This window comes from Podarcis filfolensis (assembly GCF_964270895.1).
Source record: "Podarcis filfolensis genome assembly, chromosome: 4".
In the NCBI taxonomy this organism is placed as follows: Eukaryota; Metazoa; Chordata; class Lepidosauria; order Squamata; family Lacertidae; genus Podarcis; species Podarcis filfolensis.
The window spans coordinates 40127615-40152614 of record NC_139607.1 but is presented as its reverse complement, the minus strand read 5'-3'; the positions used below and the strand labels follow the sequence as shown (position 1 = coordinate 40152614).

Here is a 25000-nt window from a genome sequence, read left to right as displayed (position 1 = left end):
CCCCAACAACAGAGAAGAAGAGACAGTTCCTGAAAAATTTAGCTCAAGGATACTATTGTTCCTGATCTTCTCAAAAAAAAGGCAAGACACAGTGTGTGAGAGGCGGATTCTCCCCCCCATCTACTTCCTGTCTATTCTATTAATCAAAATTTCTGTTCCTCAAACACAGCAACTGTAACCATTCTGCCAGGAATTATACATCAGTGGGAAAACAGCGCACATGGCCTCAGCCTCTTATGCACAGCTTTCCACAGGCCAGGTCTTGAGCTGAATCAACTTGACAGCTGAGAGGAATGGGAAGATTCCAGCAGTCACCTTTCAGCTTGCCGGCCTGGCTTGTCATATGACAACAAAGTCTGGAGAAAACAGACATTGGCACCTGGGGGAAGGTGGAAGGGAGAGGGTACGTATGCATATATTTTTGATGAGGGGTAGTAGCTAAATTCAGATGAATCTTGAAAAAATTCTTATCCTAGAAGCCAGGACCCTTCAAAAGATCGTACTCTCCATCCCTTTTAATCGCAATATTAAAGTAGGGAATATCTATCCTATTCCTTATTGTCTGATCAATCTTTCCTCCCCCCCCCCGTTTTTATCACTTTAAAAATAAATGAATGTATTTATTTCAATAAAATAAATAAATAAATAATAACGCTTTTAAACAATATAAAATAAGCAGAAGGAGCCATGAAAGTTTAAGCCAGTTAGGTATCTGGCCAAATTCTGAAAAATTATATCAACAGGAGAAATCGAAAAGAGGGAAGAGGTGCTGGGTGCTGCTTTTTTCCTTGAATGGAAGCCCCATAAAGTGGCAGTTTGAATAGTTGTTAATCATCATAAATAATGGTTGTATCAACCAGCCCTTAGTCTGCATGTATGCTATGTATTACCATCATCTAACATTTCAAGTTATGGCTTGCTATGAGATGTCAATCAAAACACAAGAAAGTGTTTGTGCAAATCCTTACTCCAATAAGTGATTTTTCGAAGTCTGCAAAAATTATTTTTGCTGTAGTCAGGATGAGAGCCTCTCTTTGCTCCAAATAGATAACCACCACCGAAACATCTGAGGTTTAGCTTGGGAATGCCCTATCGGCAGTGTAAAATGCCCCTGCTTTTTTCCAAGCCAATGTTTTTAACACTAAATGAAATCAGCCCAGACTTAAGCCACAAGAATGCATTTGTAGTCATCATGTTGCGTTTAACTCCGCTTAAGGACTATTATCTGCTGCTTTTCCCGTTGATGGAAGGCTCTTCAAAAGAAAAAGTATTTGGAGAGTGTCCAATAATTAAGATGTTGTGTACTAGGGAACATAATAATAGGGTAAAAGGAATCCCATAACTTGTCGGCTCAGTAGACATATAAACAAACTTCAAAAAGCAGTCTGGTGGGGTGGAGGTGGGGGAGCATGCTGTCTGCATAGACATTATGAAGATCTTGGATGTTTGAGTGCACCATTATTTTGGAGGTTTAAATCAAAGGCTTTTTCTGGGCCTCTCTCAGTCACAAATTTGTAGATCTGCAGAAACCACTTCATTAAATAGTTTTGCACTCTCTCTCTCTCTCACGGTCTCATTTTAAGACAAAACATATAGCAGCTTTTAAATAATTTGAAATCTTCTGGATTTAACTATCTCTGCTTAGATAACCAGATTCTATCTTGTGTGACCTAATATACACAAACACTGCTGTGTGACTCCACCCCACCCAATTTATTCCTCCAAACTACCCACACCCTTTGCCATGTGTGATCAACAGAACTGGCAAACCTGGGCTGGAAGTGTGATCCATAGAGATCAAGCAAACTCTTCTATAGGCTTGGCTCACAGAAAACCTCTAAACATTTCATCTCCAAGAGGTTGTAAAGGCTGCCTGCCACAAACACTATAGCTGCTTCACATAGCAATCATGTTGGCCATAACGTTTGTGTTGCCTTGGAATTTAATGGGCAAAATGTAAAGGTAAGATGTGCATCTACTCTTTACATATGGATCCAGCGGAACATGGAGTAAAGGCCAACATGTGGGGCTATTGCACAACTGGTGGTCCAAGCACTAATAAAGTTCAATTAGTGTAATGCACTCTAGGTGGGGGCTATCCTTAAGATGCAGCAGGTGCAAAATGCTGATGGGCATCAGCCATCATATAACCTCTGTGCTGAGAGATGTGTGTTGGCTGCCAATCTGCTACTGAGCCAAGTTCAAGGTTTCTCTGTTGGTATGTAAAGCATACCAGGCAGCAGTGTATTTCAAAGACCGCCTTACTCCTTACAGTACCCCTGCCCTGCCCTTAAAGTCTGCAATGGAGACATGGTTGACGGCACCCAACTGTATCAGATTTATCTACTCATAATGGTGCTTTTAACACGGTGGCCCCCTAGATTACAGAAGCTGAGAAGCTGGACTGGAACCATCAGTGAGGCATTTGAGGTGTCCACTGAAAATCCTGCTATTGCAGGAAACTTTCTCGTGAGGTGACACCTTATAAGTAGATATCCAGTTGGCATTTTTATACCATTTGTTCTGATCTCTTTTTTTGTTCTTCTTTTAAACACAGCACAGATATTATTTATGATCTGCAGTAAACAAGTAGAGTAGCTGCATAAAGAGTGAAGAGACTCTCAATCAATCTGGATTGCTCACACTAGTCAGCAGCTTCGACCCTGCGCTGTAAGTAGGTCTCCAGGCAGCGCTCTAATTTTTGCTGCCATTGTGTACAGGAGCAGTGTTTAAATCCTTATTATATCACCTTGTTCTAGCCTTCGCCTTACATTTTAGATCAAGTGGGACTCCTCTTTTTGTAGGAACAGAGCGTAGTTCTAAACAACGTGGCCTCCTGACTTTCCAGCCTCTCTAAATAAATAAATAAAGTCAGTTTGCTTAATGCCAGATGCAGGCAGCCCAGCTCCTCTTGCAGCTTGGATGTGAGTTTGTGTAGCCTGAAGGGACTTGCAGCCCTGCCTTGCTCCCGTCAGAAGTCAGCAACATTTCTCAGCCTGCATCCCTAAGGAAATGGAGAGACCTCTTTCCTTAATGTGATGAAGGCAACAAGGAGCCTTGCTATCTGGTGTGTTCCATCAAGAAACAAGAGAAACGGGGAGGAAAGTAAGCTAATGACAACAACAAAGAATATAAAAAGACATACAATCTCCAGAGCAAAGGCCATAAACCCAGGGGTAGCCATCATGGTGCCCTACAGATATTGCGGCCTACAACTCTCTTCACCCCCTGACAATTAGCCATGCTGGCTGGGGATGGTGAGGGTTGGAGTCGAGCAACATGGGGAAGGGCCACAGGTTCCCCATCCTTGATATATTCTACAGGGAAGGTTGACTAGGTGCAAGAGGGAAGGCTTCCAAATATTACTCTGAATAACAACACCAAACAAGATTTGCTTTCAGCAACAACAATGGACAGGTGAGCATCTTTGACTCAGCCACGGGGATGAGGGATTCCAGTGAAGACTTGGTACATGATGGCACATAGGCAAACTTGACATCTGGCATTTCTCTGTAGAGCCACTTTTTGAGGGTGGGGGTGGGGTTGGCAGGCAGTCATGGAAGCAAGAATGACAGGAAAGCATTTTTGCAAAAATAATTTATAGGCCTCTGCTCCGTTACCTCTAGGTGAATTAGCAATAAGCACTACAGTTATGTGACAGCTTCTGCCATAGCGGCCACACAGTTGCATGATTATCTAGGTCAACCATGCTTTTGTTTAAACACATCAAAACCTTCACCAGTCCATTCCACATTATAAACTTTGGTAATTCAACTGCTATGTATCCACCTGTGGAAGGCTATACATGGTGTATTCTTTATACTGTGTATGAAAGTTCCTCGTGCATTCACATGCCTGTCTTTCCATAGGATGAGGAACCCAATTTTGGGGTGTGAAGAACTTCTCAGCTATTGCAACTTAAAAAAGAGACCAGCCTTTATTTATAAAATGGCATCAGCTGTGTTATCCCACCCAAAGCCATACCTACACATACACACAAGGCAGCCAAAATATCTGAAACAAATTGTGTAAACTTGACATTTTATACGGATTGTAAATCTTTCCCAATAATTTTGCTCAAGCAAACTGTTATGCCATTGGAAACCTAGTCTAAACTGGAGCTGTGCCATAAGCTATACAAACAAGGTTTCCCTCTTTTCCTATTTCTTTTCATCCTACAGATCCCTCGTGTCTGTTGTCATGGTTCATGTATAATAAAAACCAAATGCTGGCAGATATTTGTTATAAAACTAAGCAAGGTCAACTGGGCTGGTGTTTGTTGATACGCCATTCCATGCACACACACACAGAGATCACTAGTCAGACTTTTTACAGGTGTAAGAAAGGTATCTGGATCTCATTTAAAACCAACTAGACACATGGAGTACAGCACATTCCACATTCACAATCCAGAAAGCCTTTCTTGTTCACCAACAAAAAATCACCACAAATACCTCTCTTTGACTTGCTGTATTTTATATTAGTCACACCCAGAAGCAGGACATCAATGGAGAGTAGTCCTATTCCTACACTTCCTGAGCCCTACAAAAGCCTGGTTGTAGTTAAGAGCAGCTTGTATTCTATAGTAGTCTGATCACTTTGACTGAGCTTACTGCTTCCTATGGGATGAATGGCCCATTATTCCTGGGTGCGAGTGACACTGTGACCAAGTGCACGAGTAGCATTGAGAGAAAGCCACTCTGGCCAACTGCACTGAGTAGCAATGGGGAGGAACCATTATTGGTTATTGCACTGAATGAGCTTTTAATTGCATACACTTATGCAATATAAAAGGTATATAGCCCAGGGGGAGAGGGTAAACAGTAGACAATCTCCACATGATTTAAAGCTAAGTACGCCTGCTGTTTCCAGTGCAAAAAGTCATTGTAAAGTAGAAAACAACTACACTGAGCTGCATGCACACTGAATATGAACTTTGCAGCCAAAGAGCACAAGCTGACTGGATAACTGTGGAGGTCAGGAGCCTATGGGAGGAGCCATGACATAATGGATTGTTTTTGTCACTCATAATCCACAGCACTTAGTCTGATTCCTGTTGTATTTGGCAATCAGGATGTAACGATAACATGGAGGAATGAAGAAATGTTTCCTGTGTGGGCTCTGGAATTCTTTATTTTTGTGGTGACGACATTATGGGGTGGGGGTGCAAGGGAAAGGGTGTGGATAAGAGGAAAGAGTTAATCTTTCATGTCATCACTCTTTTAATTCAAAGCATACTCATGCTCAATGTTGCTATACCGCACAGGCTGGTCGTGACAATCCACCACCACCTGAATAAATAAACGGCAGGGTAGTTCGTACCAGAGATTTAAGGGGAAAGGAGAATAAAAAAAGATAACAGAAAAGTTTCAAAGCATATGGCACATAAAGGAACACCTTTTAAGACACTGGATTTCTAGGTAAAGCCGTAATTCTAAGAATGCTGAGTTGCAAGCATGCTTCTATACTTAGTAATTCTCCTCAGGATTAGGATTTGGTTGTCAGACCCATCATTGCAACTCTTTCATGGCAACGCTACCTTTGAATTGCTGGTGCCTCCCCTGGAGGTGATTATAGGTGGGTCTAAGACATGCTGCAGACAGCTGTTCTTTGGGTGGTGCTATGAGGGCTTGAAAATCCCTGCTTCAATCATCTAGCATAAAGTCAAGAGCTCTACCTGTGCTAAAAGTGTGGCCCCCAACTCCTCCCTTGCTTTTACAGGGTCATTCATTCCCCTGTGAAGATTAGGCTTTTTGGGTGGCTAGGAATCACAGATGGGCAGTTTGTTGCATCTGGTTGGCCACTCTGTGAACAGGATGCTGAACTGCTATTCTGCTATCCTAATTGCTATGGAACTGAATTGGCGGGGGACATTTGGTTTTGTAATATAAAAAAGTATTAAAAATACAGCATGATCACTATAGGACTTTCATGCAGTGGTGTATCCTTCTGTAGAAAGAAGATACAGTCAATTGGCACAATTCACCTGAAAACAATTATAAGGTTGGAAGGGACCCCAAGAATCACCCTGACCAACCCCATGCAATGCAGGAATCACAACTAAAGAATACCTGCCAGATGGTCATCCAGCCTCTGCTTTAAAAGCTCCATTGAAGGAGAGTCCGCCACCTTCTGATATAGTGCATTCCACTGTTGAACAGCTCTTACCATCAGAAAGTTTGTCCAAATGTTTAGTTGGAACCTCATTTCTTCTCCTTTGAAGCCATTAGATCAGGGCCTAGCCTCTGGAGCAGCAGAAAACAAACTTGCTCCATATCTTCCATGTGACAGACCTTCAGATATTTGAAGATGACTATCCTATCACCTTCTCTTCTTCAGGCTAAACATACCCAACACCCTCAATGACCACCAGAGGCGGATTTAGGGGTGTGTGACCAGTTTGCACTTACTGGGCGCCAAGCCAAGAGGGCGCCACAGGGGATGCTGCAACAATAACGAGCAATGGAAGGCAAGAGGCTGAGGGGGAGCCACTGCGCAAGGAGCCGCTCTACTTGAGAAGCCCAAAGTCTGCCACTGATGACCACCACCATCCTATTTGCATTGCTAATTGCTCACAAAAACAACTTGGAGGTTTGTGACCAGATTGTTCTAGAACAACCATTATGAGCCCAATTAAACATAATAGTGCCAGTGACGTTTTATGGTAACACACCGAGAAAGCTGAACAGACCTAGATGCAGTTACATGGCTTTTCAGAGCACCAACCCAAAGTTTGCAAACTCCAAAACAACACCTTAATCTCTTTGCAAAATGTTTAATGTAAGCCCCATCCCAATCTCCAAAACTCTTAAGACCACATATCCACTTCTTTTCCCAATGATGTCACTATATCTAGGTCTGCAAAAGTCCTCTTCCTTCGCCACCCAGGTTCCTATCTACTTCTTTCCTGCACTCATCCCTAAACCACTCCCCACAACCACCAAATGTGGCAAGGGAGAGAAGATATTCACACAAACATGCTTGATCCTTTTTTATAAGGTGAGGACTACCAGCTCCAGGCTTGACTGGGTGTTCCCAACCCCCTGACAACAGCTTTGGTGCCTCTGTATGAGTGCTTGGACATGTCCCATCCAAAGTGTACCAGCCGCACAGATTGAGAACTAGTAGCATTTTCTTTTCTAAGACAAAGAAAACAACTGGCAACGAGAGATAAAAATAGATTGGCTGTTAATAGTTTCCATTGGAAATATTTTACCCGAGTTGAGCAACTGAAAGAATTAAGCGTTCATGTGGAATCTCTCAGCGGCAGCTGCAGTGTGTGAAAATAGGGGAGATGGCATAAATGGCTAAATAGCATGGGTCTAAAAAAAGACCCCTATATTTCAATGTGCAATGGAAGGAAGGCTTTACAGCGTTTTGACATCCATGATAATTTGTCTCACGTTATTTTATTTTAGCAAAATTTATAGTGTCTGATTATAAGAACATATCAAAGCAGTTTACAAATAAAAGGAAACATTAAAATCACCAATAAAAGACAGTTAACAAGTGATACCTAAAAACATTTCAATACTAATTAAAAACTACAAGAAGCTAAAAACAGATTAAAATGCATGTCTGGATAGGCTTGCCTAAGCAAAAACGTTTTCAGGTTTCATGTGAAAAGATGGATGGAAAGGGCTTCCTCATAAAAGGAACCTATTGTTAACAGAGTTCTCTGAGAGTACCGTATTTTTCGCTCTATAAGACGCACCTAGTTTTTGGAGGAGGAAAACAAGAAAAAAAAATATTCTGAATCCCAGAAGCCAGAACAGCAAGAGGGGTCGCTGCGCAGCGAAAGCAGCAATTCCTCTTGCTGTTCTGGCTTCTGAGATAGCTGCGCAGCCTGCATTCGCTCTATAAGACGCACACACATTTCCCCTTACTTTTTAGGAGGGAAAAAGTGAGTCTTATAGAGCAAAAAATACGGTAAATCACCAGTGCTACCTATTAGGAACATTTTTTTAAATGTTCAAAAATAAGAACTATGAAAATTAAATCACCATCTCTTTAGTTGTTAAGGGGGCTTTCTTTGGGACACAATGCAATTTTCCTGGATCAAAATGGATATGCAACATATGGAGCCATTTGGAAAAAAGGGGCACTTGCTATGATTTCCACATCTTGTAAGTATTCTGTTCTCTCAGGGTCAGTCCATGCTTGCTGTGGGCATAAGAAGAAATGGATATAGAGATGGCAACAGTAAACGCACACAACAGACCAGCCTGCCATTTGGATTCCCAAGAGTTCCAGATGCCAAAGACAACCGTATCGCTCTTGAATTCTTCAAATACTTCTTCCAGAGAAGTATAAAGCAAGAAGACTGTGTGTATTTTGACCACAACTAATAATTATATGTGGCTATCTGTATCAGTGCCAAGCTGTGGTCCCATGTATCTAGCATCCAAAATGGCAACTGACAGATCGATGGCTTCCAATGAAGAAGTCCCAGCAAAAGGGACTGGCCTGTATTCCTTTCAATCATTTACCATGCAATTTGAACTTCACCATTCATTATCTTCCCCCACCCCCACACCTATACAGGAACAGCACAGCTACTGATTTAGAAACCTGGCATCCAGATGTATATTCCAATCCTAGAGGCCCTGTGAAGTTCCAAGATTGTTGAGTGAATGGGTCCCAGGGGGAGAAAATGCCTCACAGCTAAGATATATAATTTGCCGGGCATCCATTAAAAAAGTGAAACATGCTCCTTTTAACCTCTGAAAATGTGATCTATAGGGAAAAAATGTCTCACACAGCGCTGGCCCAAGACATTTTGTTGTCTGAGGCGAAGTACAAGAGGGCTCCCGCTTCCCATTCCATGCCCAGAAGCCAGCTGAACGGGCATTTGAATTTCATTTCAACGCCAGTGATGTCAGAGCATCATTTGAGGCACCAGGCCATATTCAGTGCCACAGGAAAGGCAAGAGAAAGAATGGCTGGGGTGCTCCAGAAGAATAGCTGCAGGCTATTGTTGCTGTCCCCCAGGCACCTTCCACTTGAAGTGATTGCTTCCCTCTGTCAAATGATAGGGCCAGCTCTGGTTTCACAACAGTGTCAGTTGCAACAATAGTCTACATTTCAGACCTGAATAAAGAATCCCATTAAATCTGGGAAATATGTATTTCTAAGGGGTGAAACCTTGGTGAAAATCAACTATACTAAGCCAGAAGCTGTAACCCAAGTGGTATGCCATGGGGCTACCACAAACACCTGGCTTTAAAGTGATACTAATGGACAGAAGGGGAGTTAAGGAGACTCTGCTGCTTGCCTGCTCACTCAGGAGGCCTTGCCACTCACCAGAGGGAATAAGGCAAGGGCACATCTGGAATGTCACAATATAACCAAATAAGCACCATTGTTACACTACTTTTACTATGTAGTCCGGTAAAAGAGAAAGGGAAAAAACTGTTCCTTCTAAATATTGCCAGTGCGTCTTCAGTCTTGTCCATCCAGTGGACTCATAACTCCTGGCTAGCACTCCTTTTGAGGCTGAAAGGGCTGTTGACAGGATCACATCTAGGTGCCCACTCTGGCACTGCAGAACTCAGAGAGCTCACTGGAATTCTGGGAAGCTGAAAACAATGAAACCATAAAGAGAGAGGGTAGGTGGCACAAATCCCAGGATCTTCATGCCTACCATGACTTCTCTGCCATCAATGCATTCTCAAGTAGCCATCTAGCAGAGCTTTTCCATGTGGTCAAAGAGACCATGAGATCTGCCCGGGTTGAGGATTTGAAAGCTTGCTGTAGTGGCTCCATGGCTATGCAATGATCTCCCCACAGAAGGGTGCCTTGCCTCTGCAATGTATTCATTTAAGTGACAGCTGAAGACAGGCCAAGTGTTATGATGGGTGAAGTCTACTTCAAGTATGACACTGCTACTATATTACTTGTGGGTATTTTATGTGAATCAATTTCAATGGATTGGCTTTTGTTGTATTTTATTTTGCTGTACATCTCCCTGTCACTGTTGGGAATGGCAGTATCCAAAAACCTAAATAAATAATTAAATACTCTCCTCAGTCACTCAATACTATAGAAATGCATGGCAAATCCCCCTGCGGCCTAATCAGGAACTAGCTCGAATAAATGGAATATATTTGGAAGACATCCATTAGCTGTTGAAAAATAACCTAGTTTTAAATCTAACTGATTCTGAATCACCCTCAAGCTACAATGCCATACACTAGACCCCAAATATGAAAAAGAGCTACACAATAACAGTACATACACACAGAAGCAAACACACACACATTCAATCTGTTTCTCACGCCATGGTGTGGTTTTGCCTCCAAACCATTGAGACGAAGACCAGGTAGCAGCAGCAGTTAGAGTGGCAGGCAGGAACGTACATCTGTCTGCATGTCATAACTCACAGGAGCCTTCTTGTTCCTGTCCAGAGAGTGATCTCTCTCACACACACAGAGAGAGACACACACACAAACAAACATGCTGGTTGTAGCCAGGAAGTTCTCCCCTTGGCCTTGCACCAATGGTCAATTCCATTCTCTTTCCCCACAACAATGTGCTAGTAGCAGCTTTACTTTTGTTTCTCTGGCTGATCCCTCCATCTGCTCAGTGACTGCATCAATTCACCAGCCATTTTCCTGTCTCCTGCTGCTCTGCACCCCAGCAGCCGGCCAATCATTGTCTCTAATAAATCAGTCAATCCCCCTAAACAAAACCCTCCAAAGCTGGGCAAATCCTTCTGACAGCAGCCACACAACTGAAAGGAGCTGAACTTGGGCTTTTTTTCTTTCTTTCTCTCGTTCCTTTTTTTTTTTTAATTCAATGGTACAGGCTTTGCTGACCTCTACTCAAAAAAGGGGGGGAAATCACATAAAGAAAAAGAACCCACAGACCTGGCATTCTACGTCTGTCCTCCCACTTTTCTCACTTGCAGTGGTTTTTCATTCACAAGAAAATGTACTAGAAGCCTGATTAAGGTGTACTTACTTGATAGAAGATTTGACAGCGTGGTGGGAAGGAGGGGGGGGTCCTCAGTCTGCCGCAGAAGTGAGGCTGCTTAGACATTAAACATTCTGTCTACCTACTTTTAGCGATATTACCATAGCGACAGTGACAGAACTATTCTCAAGTGCAGATGGGACCACATTTACTAAAAATGCATGGTGCACCTTGGCAGACTTTTAGAGTCTATTACTGTAATTGTCTGCAGGTTTCTGCATTTTTACAAAACAGCGCAGTATTATTATTCTTTTTAACGACTTACTCACCAGGCAAGGCTGTGGCTGCTGTGCAATGTTGTTCTACATACTCATTTTTCGAGTGCCAGAAAGAAGTTGTAGGTTTGGATTAGAAACCTCACACGGATCCCAATATAATCAGAAAAGGGAGAAAGAGCCTCGCCCAACTAACCCCAAAGACAGCAACCGATGCTAGGTTGGGACAGTCTTCCATAGGTGGCAGGTTTTAATTAATGTAATTTTTAATAAACAATTAGTATACCACTGTCATCATAAAAATATATCACTGTGGAGAGCAGTTAGTATCAGTACCTGTTGGTCTGGGTCACTCTGCCACCTGATCTGGGTAAAGGTAAAGGGACCCCTGACCATTAGGTCCAGTCGTGACCAACTCTGGGGTTGCGGCGCTCATCTTGCTTTATTGGCCGAGGGAGCCGGCGTACAGCTTCTGGGTCATGTGGCCAGCATGACTAAGCCACTTCTGGCGAACCAGAGCAGCGCACGGAAATGCCGTTTACCTTCCTGCCAGAGCAGTACCTATTTATCTACTTGCACTTTGATGTGCTTTCAAACTGCTAGGTTGGCAGGGACCGAGCAACGGGAGCTCACCCCATCGCGGGGATTCGAACCTCTGACCTTCTGATCGGCCAGTCCTAGGCTCTGTGGTTTAACCCACAGCGCCACCCGTGTCCCATGATCTGGGTAGGTGGCAGTAAAATCATAGGTTTCTGAGCAGTTCTGATCCTTTGCTCACCTCATTGTGTAGGGGTGTAGTGAAAACAGCAGCACAGGTGGAAGGAGAATGGCACAAAAATAAGTGCCAGAGAGGAGCATCTGACAGTAGCCAGCTCAAACCAGCATCATATGGACATGGCAGAGTGAGTGAGTGAGATCGTACGCCTGTCTATGCTTCTTGTGGCTGTCATGGCTCAAGAGCATCATTTCATCACAGGGAGCAAGGGATCTGTGGTTTCCCCTTCTCCACAATGGAATCAGGAGGCGGTGAAAACTACACATTCAATTCTTCCTGGCAAGAAATGCATGGGAGTATCACTTCTAGTTAAGAAGCCAGCAAAGGTCCCTGTCTGGTTCCTCTCTGCTTCATTGGGGGAAAGAGCTGGTAGGGAGCACTGTGTAGCAGGTATTGGGAGGAGACAAGACACCCCATTTAATGCTATATTATTACTAAGGATGGGTTGATTTCCGTTCTTCTCTGTTTTTCATTTCCCCAAATTTAAATTCAGTTCTTCACATTTCCACTCTAGTTCATGTTTGTTTGTTTTTTGTTTTAAAAAGTCATCATGAAAATCCTCCAGCACTTCAATGCAAATTTCTTCTAATATACGCATTTTTGTATACAATTTTGCCTCATATGCACATTTTTTTGCAAAGCAGCTCTCCTATTATAATGCATTTTCTATTATTTTCACTAATACACGCACCTATATGCAGACTTTTCTGTTTTAAGCTTGCATATTGTTTCAGAAACTGTGAATAAGGTATGTTCACATTAAAATGTGAACGGAATCCAATTTTCCCACACCTCAGTTGCTCCCAGTTTAGACTGCAATGTAGGACTGCAGCTGTGGTATTCAGAGGTTCGGGGTGCAAATCTACCTGAATATTTCATGGCAGGCACAACCTCCTTCTTGGAGAACATTTCCTATGCAACTTGCATACCTTTAACACAGAGACCATTCTCCGTGAGTAGATTTGAGGAAAGTAGGAATATTTAAAAACAAACAAGTAAGAAAATACTACTGCAAAATCCGCTGTATGTTTACTCCAATTTCAAGCTGTGATAACAGAGAACAGATGCTGGTCTTGATTTTAACACATGGTTGCCTTACCAGTTCAGTTAATTGTTATTCATTAATTGCACAGGAAGCTATTTTGTTCTGGCCAAGAATCTGTCTTGAGCAATTACTGTTAATTATGCTACATTGCAACAAAATTTGGAGTTTTCTGATACTACAATGGCTGGTAACCTTAACCCATACACTGCTTAGAGATGGCGGTGATTAAGTGGAATAAAAATTGTTGTTGATATAATTTAAAGATGGTGGGAAGTTTTGGTGAAATCACTAAGAAGGCAATCCTGCATTTTAGTCTACTATCTCAAACATACCTTTACAACTAGAAATAAGCAATACAGTATGTGAAAATCTAATATATTTTAAAGCATACACTGAAAATATACTATTGTGAATGTGACCATTATTTGAGAATTGTCTGCATACATCATACAGATAATAGTCAGAGAGTTCTGACTGGATACAGGTCCCTGCTAAGTGTACACTTCATGGCACACCTGAGTAAAATGTGAAATAGCCTTGGCTGACATAAAAATGAATGATACTTCCAAATAAATTTGACAGGACTGAGGTAGCCAAGGCAGAAGGCATTGCAACCACAAACGTTTCTTGTAGGAAGTGTGTAGCTGGTGTGTGTCAGGTAAGAGGCAATTAATTGTCCTAAGGTAGGGCACTGAATGTCTTTTGGTTATACCTGCAGACTTCAATTTTTCTTTGGAAATCAAAGGAAGGTATTCAGAAGCTTGTCTAGAAAGAATGTAAAGCAAAGGTTCAACCATATCACTCTAGTTCAGGCTTCCTCAACCTCGGCCCTCCAGATGTTTTTGACCTACAACTCCCATGATCCCCAGCTAGCAGGACCAGTGGTCAGGGATGATGGGAATTGTAGTCTCAAAACATCTAGAGGGCCGAGGTTGAGGAAGCCTGCTCTAGTTATTGTACCCTGATGAACCATTCCTGTCTGGGTGCAGTGGTGGACTTGAGGCTTTCAGATTTCAGTGGCAACCTGTGTGATGTCAAAATTTGTCATCCCCGCCTCTAGCCTTCCATTCTACATAATTGTTGCGGTGCCTCTTGGGGCACCCTCTCGGCTTGATGCCCAGTGCAGGGGAACTGGCCGCACCCCTAACTCCACCTCTTCTGGGTGACTTATATCACATCCAAGCAAGTCTGCTTAACCTATTTTACATGGCCAAAGCTACTGTGACCTGCTGTGAGCAACCAGTGCTTGATTTCCTGTCAAAACACACAACTTGGTCATCTTGTGACCACATCTTTGCAACCCTGGTGAAAAAAGGGACTCTTTAGTTGGACTCACTCTTAGCAAGCCACAGGGAACTCAATTCATGGGCAAAGAAACAGAGATTGGGGGAAGGGGGGAAGAAATGCATGTTGCCGTGGTTCAAATATATTACTGTGAATGATGCAGTCAGCTCCATGCTATATTACAACCATACTGAGGTCCTATCACAAGTACATCCCTTATCAGAAGGGGACTCTGAAATTACAGGAAGCAACTGTTTCAGTGGTGGCTCTGGGATGCCCTTCCCTCAAGAGGCAATTCTGGCTCCTGCTTTACAAGCATCCAAATACCAGTTTAAGCCATTTTTATTTATCTAGGCATTTTAAAAAAAGAAAGGTGTAATGGAACACAGAAGGCTGCCTTCTATCCGATGACTGTTCCATCTATCCTACACCGAGGGTAGACATTGTGGTGCTCTCCAGATGTTGGACAACTCCCACCATCTTTCTCCAATGGCTGTTCTGGCTGGGGCAGATGGGAGTTTATTATTTATTTATTTATTTATTTCATACAATTTACACACTGCTTGGTTGTATGAAAAACCTCAGAATGCTTGGGAGATGGAGTCCAGGAGCATCTGAAGGGCACCATGTTGGCTACCCCTACTCTACACTGCCCGATGCAGGTTCTCTTGTCAGTCAGGGGACATTTTCAGCCCTACTTGGGAGGTGCCAGGGATTGAATCGTGGACTGTCTGCACGCAAAGCCACTGAGTGACAGTCCTTCCTCAAGGAACGCAACCAGCAGTGCTATTTTTTCTAGAAAACAAGGTGCTGGAACTCACCACAAACACCTCCCTCATTCTCTTAGAATGGTGCTCACCTGAGAGGTGCTAGAACTTAGTTCCGGTGAGTTGTGGCTGAAAAAAAGCCCTAGCAACCAGCGTTGTTTTATGCTTTCACTACTCTCTCTTTTTTATGCTTTTTTCAATGTTTTTATTGTATTGAGCTCTTTGTAAGCTGTACACTGCCCTGGATCTGATATGGTCAAGAAATAAACCACAGCTATCTTCCTTTTCCACTACAGCTACCAAAAACCTCTGAGTTTATTTTAGTAAGTATCAACAGGAACCATTTCTGCCTTCTTCCTGAGATATTTTTTTTAATAATACACTGGGAAATCTATTTTCACAGCCTTACAAAAAAGAGTGCAACCCCCTTTTCAATGTTCACAAATGTTCATTGAACAATGCAAAAAAATAGAATCCTCTTTGTTTCCAGTGACTACCCCCAGACTTCTGAATTAACTCAGAGCAGCTTTAACAAGAGGGAAGCCAAATCGTCTGTGGGGGAAGAATCACTTGGAACATTTCCTCAATTAAAAATACTCTGCTAAACTTTTCTTAGCTCCTACTGACTATGCCAGAATGATAGCTTCCCACAGAATTTTTACATTCAAAATAGAACTTCCAAGACTTACCCTACTTGGCTGGAATAATTTTTGCAAGTGAAGTCATTATATCCTTAGCAACTTACAGACTCTATATGCAATGATAAATAGATGGGTTGGTGTGTTTTTTTAAAAAAAATTAAGTTGTCCAATGTGCTCAGAGACACTTTTATTTCCAGGTCTTAGACCTGTCAGATTCTGTGAGCAAGGTCTGGCTGAACTCAAGTCCTGGCAACTGAATTTTCTAAGGGACTGAAATTCACTTGCAAATAGACATTTAAGTGGCGATGGATGACAAGGCATGGGAGAACAGTGGTTGAGAGGGAGGAAAGCAAAGAGGTTTGTTGTACATAGTTACTGAGAGATAAGATGGAACAGGAGAAATCCTGACTCCTTCCAGAAAGCAAAGGAACAACTAATGTTTGAAATACTTTCTCCCTCCTGTGACCTTTTCCAGGCTGATGGAGATTATCACTCTGCTTACATTTCTAAAATTATTCCATTGTTAGCATTAAATCCCAAGCAGAAATATTTTAACTGTCAAACTCTGTGTGTGGGGCTCTTGCTCTCCAAGGACACAAGTGATTGCTTCTAGTAATACAGTGGAACCTTGCTTGTCGAACGTAATCTATTCCAGAAGACCGTTCGACTTCCAAAACATTCGACAACCGAAGTGCAATTGCCGGTCGGCAAATTCCTTTTAAAAAAATGGAGAAACGCGCCTTAGAAGCCATTCAACTTCCGAAGCTCATTCGAAAATGGAAGCATTCACTCCCAGGTTGGCGGCATTCGGGTTCCGAATTGTTTGGATTCTGAAGCGTTCAACAACTGAGGCTCCACTGTACATGGAGCTGAGGTAAACCATTGATAATGGAGAACCCATCGTCTAGCTTTCAGGACTGTGGATAGTCTCCATGGCTTTTGAGATTTTTCCCTTTTATTTCTCTCTCTCATGCATATCTTGTTGCTTGAACTCCCCTACATTTGCTGCGGAGCTCCTTCCCTCCTCTCCACACCCTTTCAAGCTTCGGCGGTTCCCTGTTTCTTTTCATCATTAGCTGGGCTTCAGTTTGCTCTTCCCACTGGAGTCGCAGCTGCTGTCTATTGTTACCTTCCCGCCAGGGGATTGTTTGCCTTGTCTGTGGCTTGAGCCTTTTAGGACGCTATATGCTTCAGCAAGCCTGTGCTCAATGCCAGAGATCTTGGCACACGCTACGTCATGACAAATGCCCTGCAAAGTCTCTTTTTCTTTTTCTTTTTCCAGGGTTGAGCTACATTTTATAGGAAACCCAAAATGGCTGCTCTGAGTCAAACTCCTCCTTCCCATGTTCCCATGTTCTCCTGTCTGTCTCTCCTTCCCAACAGAATGGGAAAAATCCTGCTGCAGACCTGTGTAAAGAGCCTTGACAGGGAGCTGTATAACCCTGGTCGATAAAGCTTTCCCATTAACAATACCTGCACAGCGCCTGAACAGTAGTTAAAGTTCAACAGACAACACAGTGACCTGGTTCATATGCCATAGTTAGGCAAAGTATGTGTTACTGGGACCGTGCTGGCTCACACCCACTTTGCACCTTTCTTTAGGACAGGATGACCACTAAACCAAGGTTTGGCTTAGCATGTTGCCCTAATGTGGAATCCTGGTTAAAATCTCTTCTTCTTAACCATGGCTTATAACAATGAGACAAAACTTGGCTACAGGTCTTGGTTAAGGACAAGAAACCTTAACCACAGTCCCAGGTTTGGATCTCAAACTATGCTAAACCTTATATTTAGCTGCTGTACTGCACTGCGCTAAAAAGCATCAAGGAACAGCAAAACAGATACAATCTCCTCCATGGGAGCCAGTTTGTTGACACTGATGCATGGTTTGACTTCACATTACATGTGAACACAGCCGCTGACACCTTCGGGTCACAGGTAAAGCTGCACCATACAGAGAAAGAACTGGGAATGGGGTGGCCTGTCCTGCTGCCAGTCTCATATTCCTTCATTTACAGATCTTAAAAAGTAACAGCCAGTGTACTTAATCATAGGGGAAATGTCTTGGCAACATCAAACCTTAGCATGGGCTACTTGATTTAGGAGCTATGGGCAATTACGGAAGCAGACCTCTGAAGCCAACTTGCTGAAACTTCATAGGAATTCTTCTATGTGATTCCATTCCCTGAAGCAGGAGGGGGAATCAGCTGTACAGCCTTCTTTCTAAACAGTAATGGAAATGTCATCCAGGGATGTAGAGCTACACCTCAGAATCAAATTAGCTTGTTCATTATTTGGCAGTGATTAAGAGAAGATTGGGAAGATACTGCTAATCTCTCCCCATCTCACCATTCTGTTCTTGAAAGAAGGTTGAATCATCCTCAAACTAGGAAACAACTCAGGAATAATTGTTGCAACCTCCTCCCCCCACCCAAAAAAGAAACACAGCTGCTTCTTAAAACTGTCAAAGGCCTGTGTTTCCACGGAAAACGAATATATATATATCTATAAATTAAATAAGAAAGGAGATGAATCCATTTGTGCAAACAGAAATGTTCTGAACAGATATTTTTAAAACTCATAAAAATCAGCAGTCCGTTTCCCCTGAAAAACAACTGGTTAGCTGTCCTTTTATGGCAGTGCTTGCAATGAAGGAGCCGACCCTTCACAGCCAAATACGGATCATGGCTTAGCAAAACGAGGCACCCGCTCTCGGCTGGATCCGAGCCACCGATTCCCTGCTTCTTCACAACTTGCTCTTTTCTGCTAGGAAAGCAGTCTGTGTGTAATAAAAGCCAATCATTTCACACCGCCAGCCCCCTATGCCTTCGGTCAACAGTGCATCCCGGTGAAAGTACCGCCTGGTCCTAATTAAATAACCACACTTGCAAGGAGAATGATCACACACACATACACACACATGAAAGAAAGAAAGAAAGAAAAAATGGAGCAGTGTTTCAGCTTACATAGCACCCTGCTTGACAAGCAGCCCAAAGTAGCTGACAGTACGCAGAGCACCAAGCTGTGCACGAGTAATTCTGATGCACTCGGAAAATAAATAAATAAAGCAGCGCCACAATCGCCCTGAAAGAAAAGCCAGACGTTTCCCTCCTCCCTACAGGCAGCACATTCAAGAAGCCTGTGGTTGTGACCTACTGCCAATGGTATCTTCTGAAAGGTATTTCATAAGGAGGCATTTAGAAAGCGATTAGAAGCACATATGGATAGCGGTGCTGCCAAAAAAGACTAATTGGAGTGCAATTTCAAGAACCACACCCCATGCTAGATCAAAGTTTCTTTTTAACAGTCTGGGCCAGAGACCTGCACCTCTAGAAGGAAACCAGACAAGCTGCAGGAGGTTTTGGGGTATCATTCATGCAGAAGCAAGGGAGAACTGGCAGGGGAAGGTGATGCTTAACCCCACTCCCTCCCACTCACTGATTCTCCCCTGCAATTGCCCTCAGCTATTATTTTTTTGTTTTGTCGGGTCGAGATGCCTAAAGTTTCTCTGCACAGAAAATGGCTTAGCAGAGTAGGGATTTGGAGAAGAGAATCAGCAGTGGTAGGAAGATTTAAGCATCCCCTCTCCTACCCCGCCATGCCGCCTGACAGGTCTTTAACCAGTATAGCTGATCGATTTAGTTCCTGATCATGTAACATCAGCTCAGAAGCACCTTATTTGGACTCCATCCCAAAGACTCAGGGTTGTTTCAAAAAGAAGAAGCTCGGAATTAATAAATATAGCGAGGAAAATGAACCATCTCAGAATCTCAATGTGCAAACATTATATTTGCACAGCTGTAAATTCATCGACAAATGCGGGGAATCTTGGTTATTATTTTTCCATTCTGGAAGAGATGCTGCCAGGCTGAACTCAGCACGTGTTGACCCCAAGGTGGCAGTTTAGGACAGCACATGGCAGAAGGCAGTAGGTTTTGCTCCACCAGCATACAGGACAACTGTGCCTTCTGAGATGCTACATTACTATATGTGCTCCTTCCACTGTTTCCTAGACCCAAAGGAATTACGAGGCAAAGGAAAGAGGTGAAAGTCAGGGCAAAGCAACACTTCATTACCCCAGCACAACTGACACAGCTGCCCAGGCATTTTTAGGACAATCTCATTGAGAAGTCTAGCAATCTACCTTCTGCCAGGATAACACTGTTAAGGCAAGGCCTTTCCATGTGACAGCAAAGTCACCTATCTAATCCTGAGTCCCTGTTGCTCTCCAAAGATGGGCCTCAACTCACTCCATCTTACACACAATATATTTAAAACAAACAAAAAAAAATTTTTTCCCTTCCAGTAGCACCTTAAAGACCAACTAAGTTAGTTCTTGGTATGAGCTTTCGTGTGCATGCACACGAAAGCTCATACCAAGAACTAACTTAGTTGGTCTTTAAGGTGCTACTGGAAGGAAAAAAAAAATTTTTTTTTTGTTTTGACTATGGCAGACCAACACGGCTACCTATCTGTAACTGGAACAATATATTTAGGCAATAATGGAAACTTGTGTGCCAGGGAGATGTGTAGGCATGGATGAAATAGGACTATAGACATCAGGGATGCCCAAACTGGAGACTAGGGTGAAAGTACAGGTACAGCAGTTCTGGAATCCGAGGGTGGTGATTGGGGTCTAAAATATAGAAGAGTAGCCCTGTAAAATATGCAAGCTGCTCCCTGCTCAATGTTGATTTTTCTGCCTTTGGAACACCCTGGTTCTAAACCTAGTATCACTGTGAGACAATGGGCTAAACAAAGTATGAAATAGTTTTCTCCCATCCACCTGGCCCCAGAGCAGTGAGTGAATCTGGGTATGGATTTTCAATCAGGTGGTAAGCAAACCAGAGGGGATTCCAGCTCTTGTTAGTAGGCTATTTGTCCAGATCTCCCAAAGGAGCTTCACTAAACATATTTCTTTGCCTGCAGGTACCTCTAATAGGTTGCAAACTCTTGGCCAAATAACCCTTCCTAGGTGGAAGTATTTGTTGACTCATGATGCAGCTGAGCTCAGAGGACCTTTTATTTCACATCACCCTCCATGATCAAATGTGAAGTAGCACACCACTGCGTTGGTAAGTCTAGTGGTTATAATAACATGAGATATTCTATATCCCCCACTGTTTCCTTATTCAACAAGGTTCTGTACTACATAATAACAGGAAGTGTGAAATAGACAGTGCCTCTACAACCTAAGTGTATGCGTATTTACAGTGCCCAGACATTGAACTCCAATGGGTATTTATTTATTTCCTGGTATGCCTTACTCTCACACCAAGGCACTTTCCTACACACTTTGTAATGGCAGATGTGGATGGCTTTCTGTCTGGATAGAAGATACACAAGGGAACAATTCTGCTCTGGCTGAAACAGATGTAAACACCTATCAACTACAGCCCACGGCATCAGCCTGATCCGCATCATAGGAAATGAGAGCAAACCCTCTTCTGCCTGCCCCCACTCCCAATGTTCCTAAGGAAAACAAAATTACAACAAAGCGCTGCTTGCTAACTGCAGACAGCTGATATGGTCAAAGACACAAAATCACAGGGGACAGGGGAATAATTAAGATAACTGACCTAAAAGAGACTTAAAAGGAGGAAGCACTTCTAAGAAAGTGATTCTGGAGATTCATTATGGCTATAGGGACAATAGATGTTTGCTTTTACAATCCAGGTACGGGAGTGGCCAAGAAGAGATTAAAAGGTGAGATAGTAGTCAAAAGAAAAGCAGAACAAACATCCTGGGAAAGCTTTTAATGAGAGCCATTTCAAATCAGTTTCTATAGTTCTTTTCAGGTTGGTTAGAGGAGGAAGTGTCAGAAGGCGTGGATGTTATTCCACATTCAGTGCTCCATTCATACAAAATAAGGTAATTAGAAGGGAAGCCTGAGAGATAAGATCAGTGAGGAAAAAGTGCTGATTGGGCCCACAAAAAAAATGCACACACCCAAAGAAAAACATGCTGGCTTAGTGCTTATTAAGGATATTTTTAGCCAGCCAGACCTCCATCACAATAGTGCCCAGGCGGGGTTCAATGCACATCAGAGGACACAAGTGGCATAAAACCAGCTGAAAAACAATCAAAAGTATAAATCAACATAAACAATTAGAGCAGTTTAACATACAACATTAGAACTAGAAAGGTTACTCAAAAACCACAAGGCTGGCTACTCTTGCTCAATAAATAAAGACTCTAATATCCTACATGTGGTTGGGTAAACAGATATGTCTTTATTTGGCACCAAAATGATACAAGTTGTAATCTACTAATCTTAAGAACGGAAGCCCACAACCAGGACCTGAGTGCAAGAGAACTCTCTGCACTTACATCTCCAGGCAACTCGTATTCAAAGGCATATGGCCTCAGATAGTGGAGGCAGAACATAGTCACCTTGACTAGTAGCTTTATCCTCCATGAATTTGTTGTATCCCCCTTTAAGTCACCCAAGGTCACACCCACACCATGGCTTCCCCCCAAAGAATCCTGGGAACTGCAATTTGGTAAGGGTAGTGGGAATTGTGAGGTGTGAACTATAATCCCCATGATTCTTTGGAGGAGCCCATGTACTTTAGATACATGGTATTGGACGTGAGCTAAGCGGACGGACATTGCTGCATCTAGTGGGAGCAAATCCCATAGTTCAACAATGTGCTGTGTGAATAAGTACTTTCTTTTGTCTGTCCTAAATCTTCCAACATCCAGATTCAGTGGATGGCTAGACATTCTGTTATTATGAGAGTGGCATATGTATCCACTTTCTCTATAAATTAAAAGTGCTTGCACTGTACGTAGATTAGAATTTGGCAAGCTGCTACTCAGTCAAAGGCATGTGTTGGGGTGCAATAGGACAACCAACTCACAAGAGGAGCAGCCACAAAATAAGTGAAAGGGCAGCAACACACACACACACACACACACACACCTGAAAAGGCCCACACACGGAGTTAAAAGAATTTTATGACAGAGATGGAGGGGACAAGAGAATGAAGGCGACTGCCCAACTCACTTGTGGGAAGTGCTTTTAATAACTGCCTGCACATATTACCAGTTCAGCATCTATCCACTTACTGCAGCGTATGCAAGTTGGACAAGTTAGTGGTTTCTCTTGATTAGATGAACAATCCTGCAGGGGTGTTAAAAGCATATGAACTTCAAAGAAGCCTCAGATCCAAGGCTCCTGAGTCAGAGTGCCTGGCATTAGAGGAGAACACAGATATCGAGTAGCAATACTAGAAACCTGATGGTGCAGTGATCATCGACAAGATGTACAGTTATCTCTTGCTATTGAATCTACGGGAAGGGCAGAGCAGGTAGCACGGGTTCCCAAGGAGAAAATGTTGAGTTAATGGGTGATTTAATTATCCTCCCATTGGCTCGAATGACTTGTTGTTTATATCATAAAAGAGTAACCAGATACAGAAGAGGACAGCATTAGCGGGTGGTGGGGTGAGGCTGCCCCACTCACCTGAGCTCCAATCAGTTGTGCCACTGCTGTTTTCCAGGAGAGAAGGGGGAATGATGAGGCAGCAACAAGGTCAGCATGGTGCAAATGCACCAGCAAAGTAAATCTGGCATTCCTACTGGTGCATTTGTTCTGCACCAACATCCTTACCATCTCGCCCTCTTGGCCTCCTGGTAAGCAGCAGCAAAGGTCAGGTGAGCTGTGGCATCCTAACACGATGTCTGTTACTAAGGTCAGAGCTCTTGCAAAGTCAACAGCGCCTAGCAGAGGGAATTGCAGAAGGTGCAGCTTGTCATTCAAGCTACATCTCTCATCCACATTCAGCTATTAACATCACAGAAGCCTTAGCATTATTTGCACCAAGCCACCCTATTACAAAGAGTAAAAAATTACAGGTACAAAAAAAAAAAAGTCTTAGAATGCATACAATGCAAGACTATATGCGTATGTCTACTCAGAAGTAAGACCCAGTGAATTTAGTGAGGCTTAGTCCTGGGTAAGGCTGAAATCCTTACTCTATGTTTCTAGGAATAACTCCCGTTGACGTCAAAGGAATTTATTGTTGAGTAAACATGGTTTCAAAGACGGGTGGCACTGTGGGTTAAACCACAGAGCCTAGAACTTGCCAATCAGAAGGTCGGCGGTTCGAATCCCTGCGATGGGGTGAGCTCCCATTGCTCGGTCCCTGCTCCTGCCAACCTAGCAGTTCAAAAGCACGTCAAAAGTGCAAGGAGATAAATAGATACTGCTCGAGCGGGAAGGTAAACGACGTTTCCGTGTGCTCCTCTGGTTCGCCAGAAGCAGCTTAGTCATGCTGGCCACATGACCCGGAAGCTGTACGCCGGCTCCCTCGGCCAATAATGCAAGATGAGCGCTGCAATCCCAGAGTCGGCCACGACTGGACCTAATGGTCAGGGGTCCCTTTACCTTTAAACATGGTTAGGACTGTGCTGTAACTGAATTGGGACTCACTTCTGAGTAAACATTCAAAGGATTGTGTTGTCAGGTAGAAATCCTTAATGCCATTATTAGGCAGATTTATTTATGAAACAACATATTAAGGATTGTATTGTATCAAGAAGCCCTCAATTTCATTTTGAAAGGATGTAGCTAGGGATACAAGGGTTGCCAAGCCACTTGGGAAGAATGACCCCCAAACACAGTCAAGATTCAGCATGTATATCAATAGGAAACTGCCTGGAAAGTCTAATGCAGTCACATTTAATTTCAGAAGAGGAAATTTCTCCAAAGATGGGGATTACTTAAATGGAAGTTGAAGAGTGCAAGTCATTATGTTATTATTGATTGGGTGTCGTCCCCCCCCGCCAATCTCACAGCTCAAGGCAATGTGCAAAAGCATCGCACAATATATTTGGACTGTATAGGTCTATGGCTTGTGTTATCATGCCACCTGAGTACCATAGCACAAGGAGGACACCACCTCTCCTTCAGCAAAGACTGTATTTTTAGATCTCTTCCCATGGGTTTCTACTTTTAATTGCAGTCTGCAGGGGTGGAAAGTGAACTCATTGTCTGTCTAGATGTGAAAAATCAAAAGCAACTTCATTTCATCAGTCTATATGATATTATGCATGCAGCATGAATAGAAGAGTAGAACCCCAGATTCCTCAGAGACATCTTGTGTCATTTTCAAGATGACAACATTGATTCTGTACTCACCTGACAATCTGTTTTTCATTATATGAACTCAAGCCCACACAAAAAGTGGGGAGAATGTATTGCTGGCATTCCCATTATTAAGTGTGTAACATTAAAGGCCCTTATTCCACTAGTGATTTTATCCTCAGCCCTAAACCACATTCACGTTAGAAGT

General features: G+C 42.9%; 1 protein-coding gene and 1 long non-coding RNA gene across 4 annotated transcripts in view; one reads left to right on the top strand and one right to left on the bottom strand.

The window, feature by feature from the left end:
- The window catches only part of NHS (NHS actin remodeling regulator), a 237171-nt gene that overhangs the window by 110372 nt on the left and 101799 nt on the right, over nucleotides 1-25000 (bottom strand). The window lies entirely within an intron of this gene.
- Nucleotides 6885-8570, top strand: LOC310762039. Its single transcript, XR_014547819.1, has 2 exons — nucleotides 6885-6999; nucleotides 8148-8570. It is a non-coding gene; the product is annotated as an uncharacterized lncRNA (long non-coding RNA).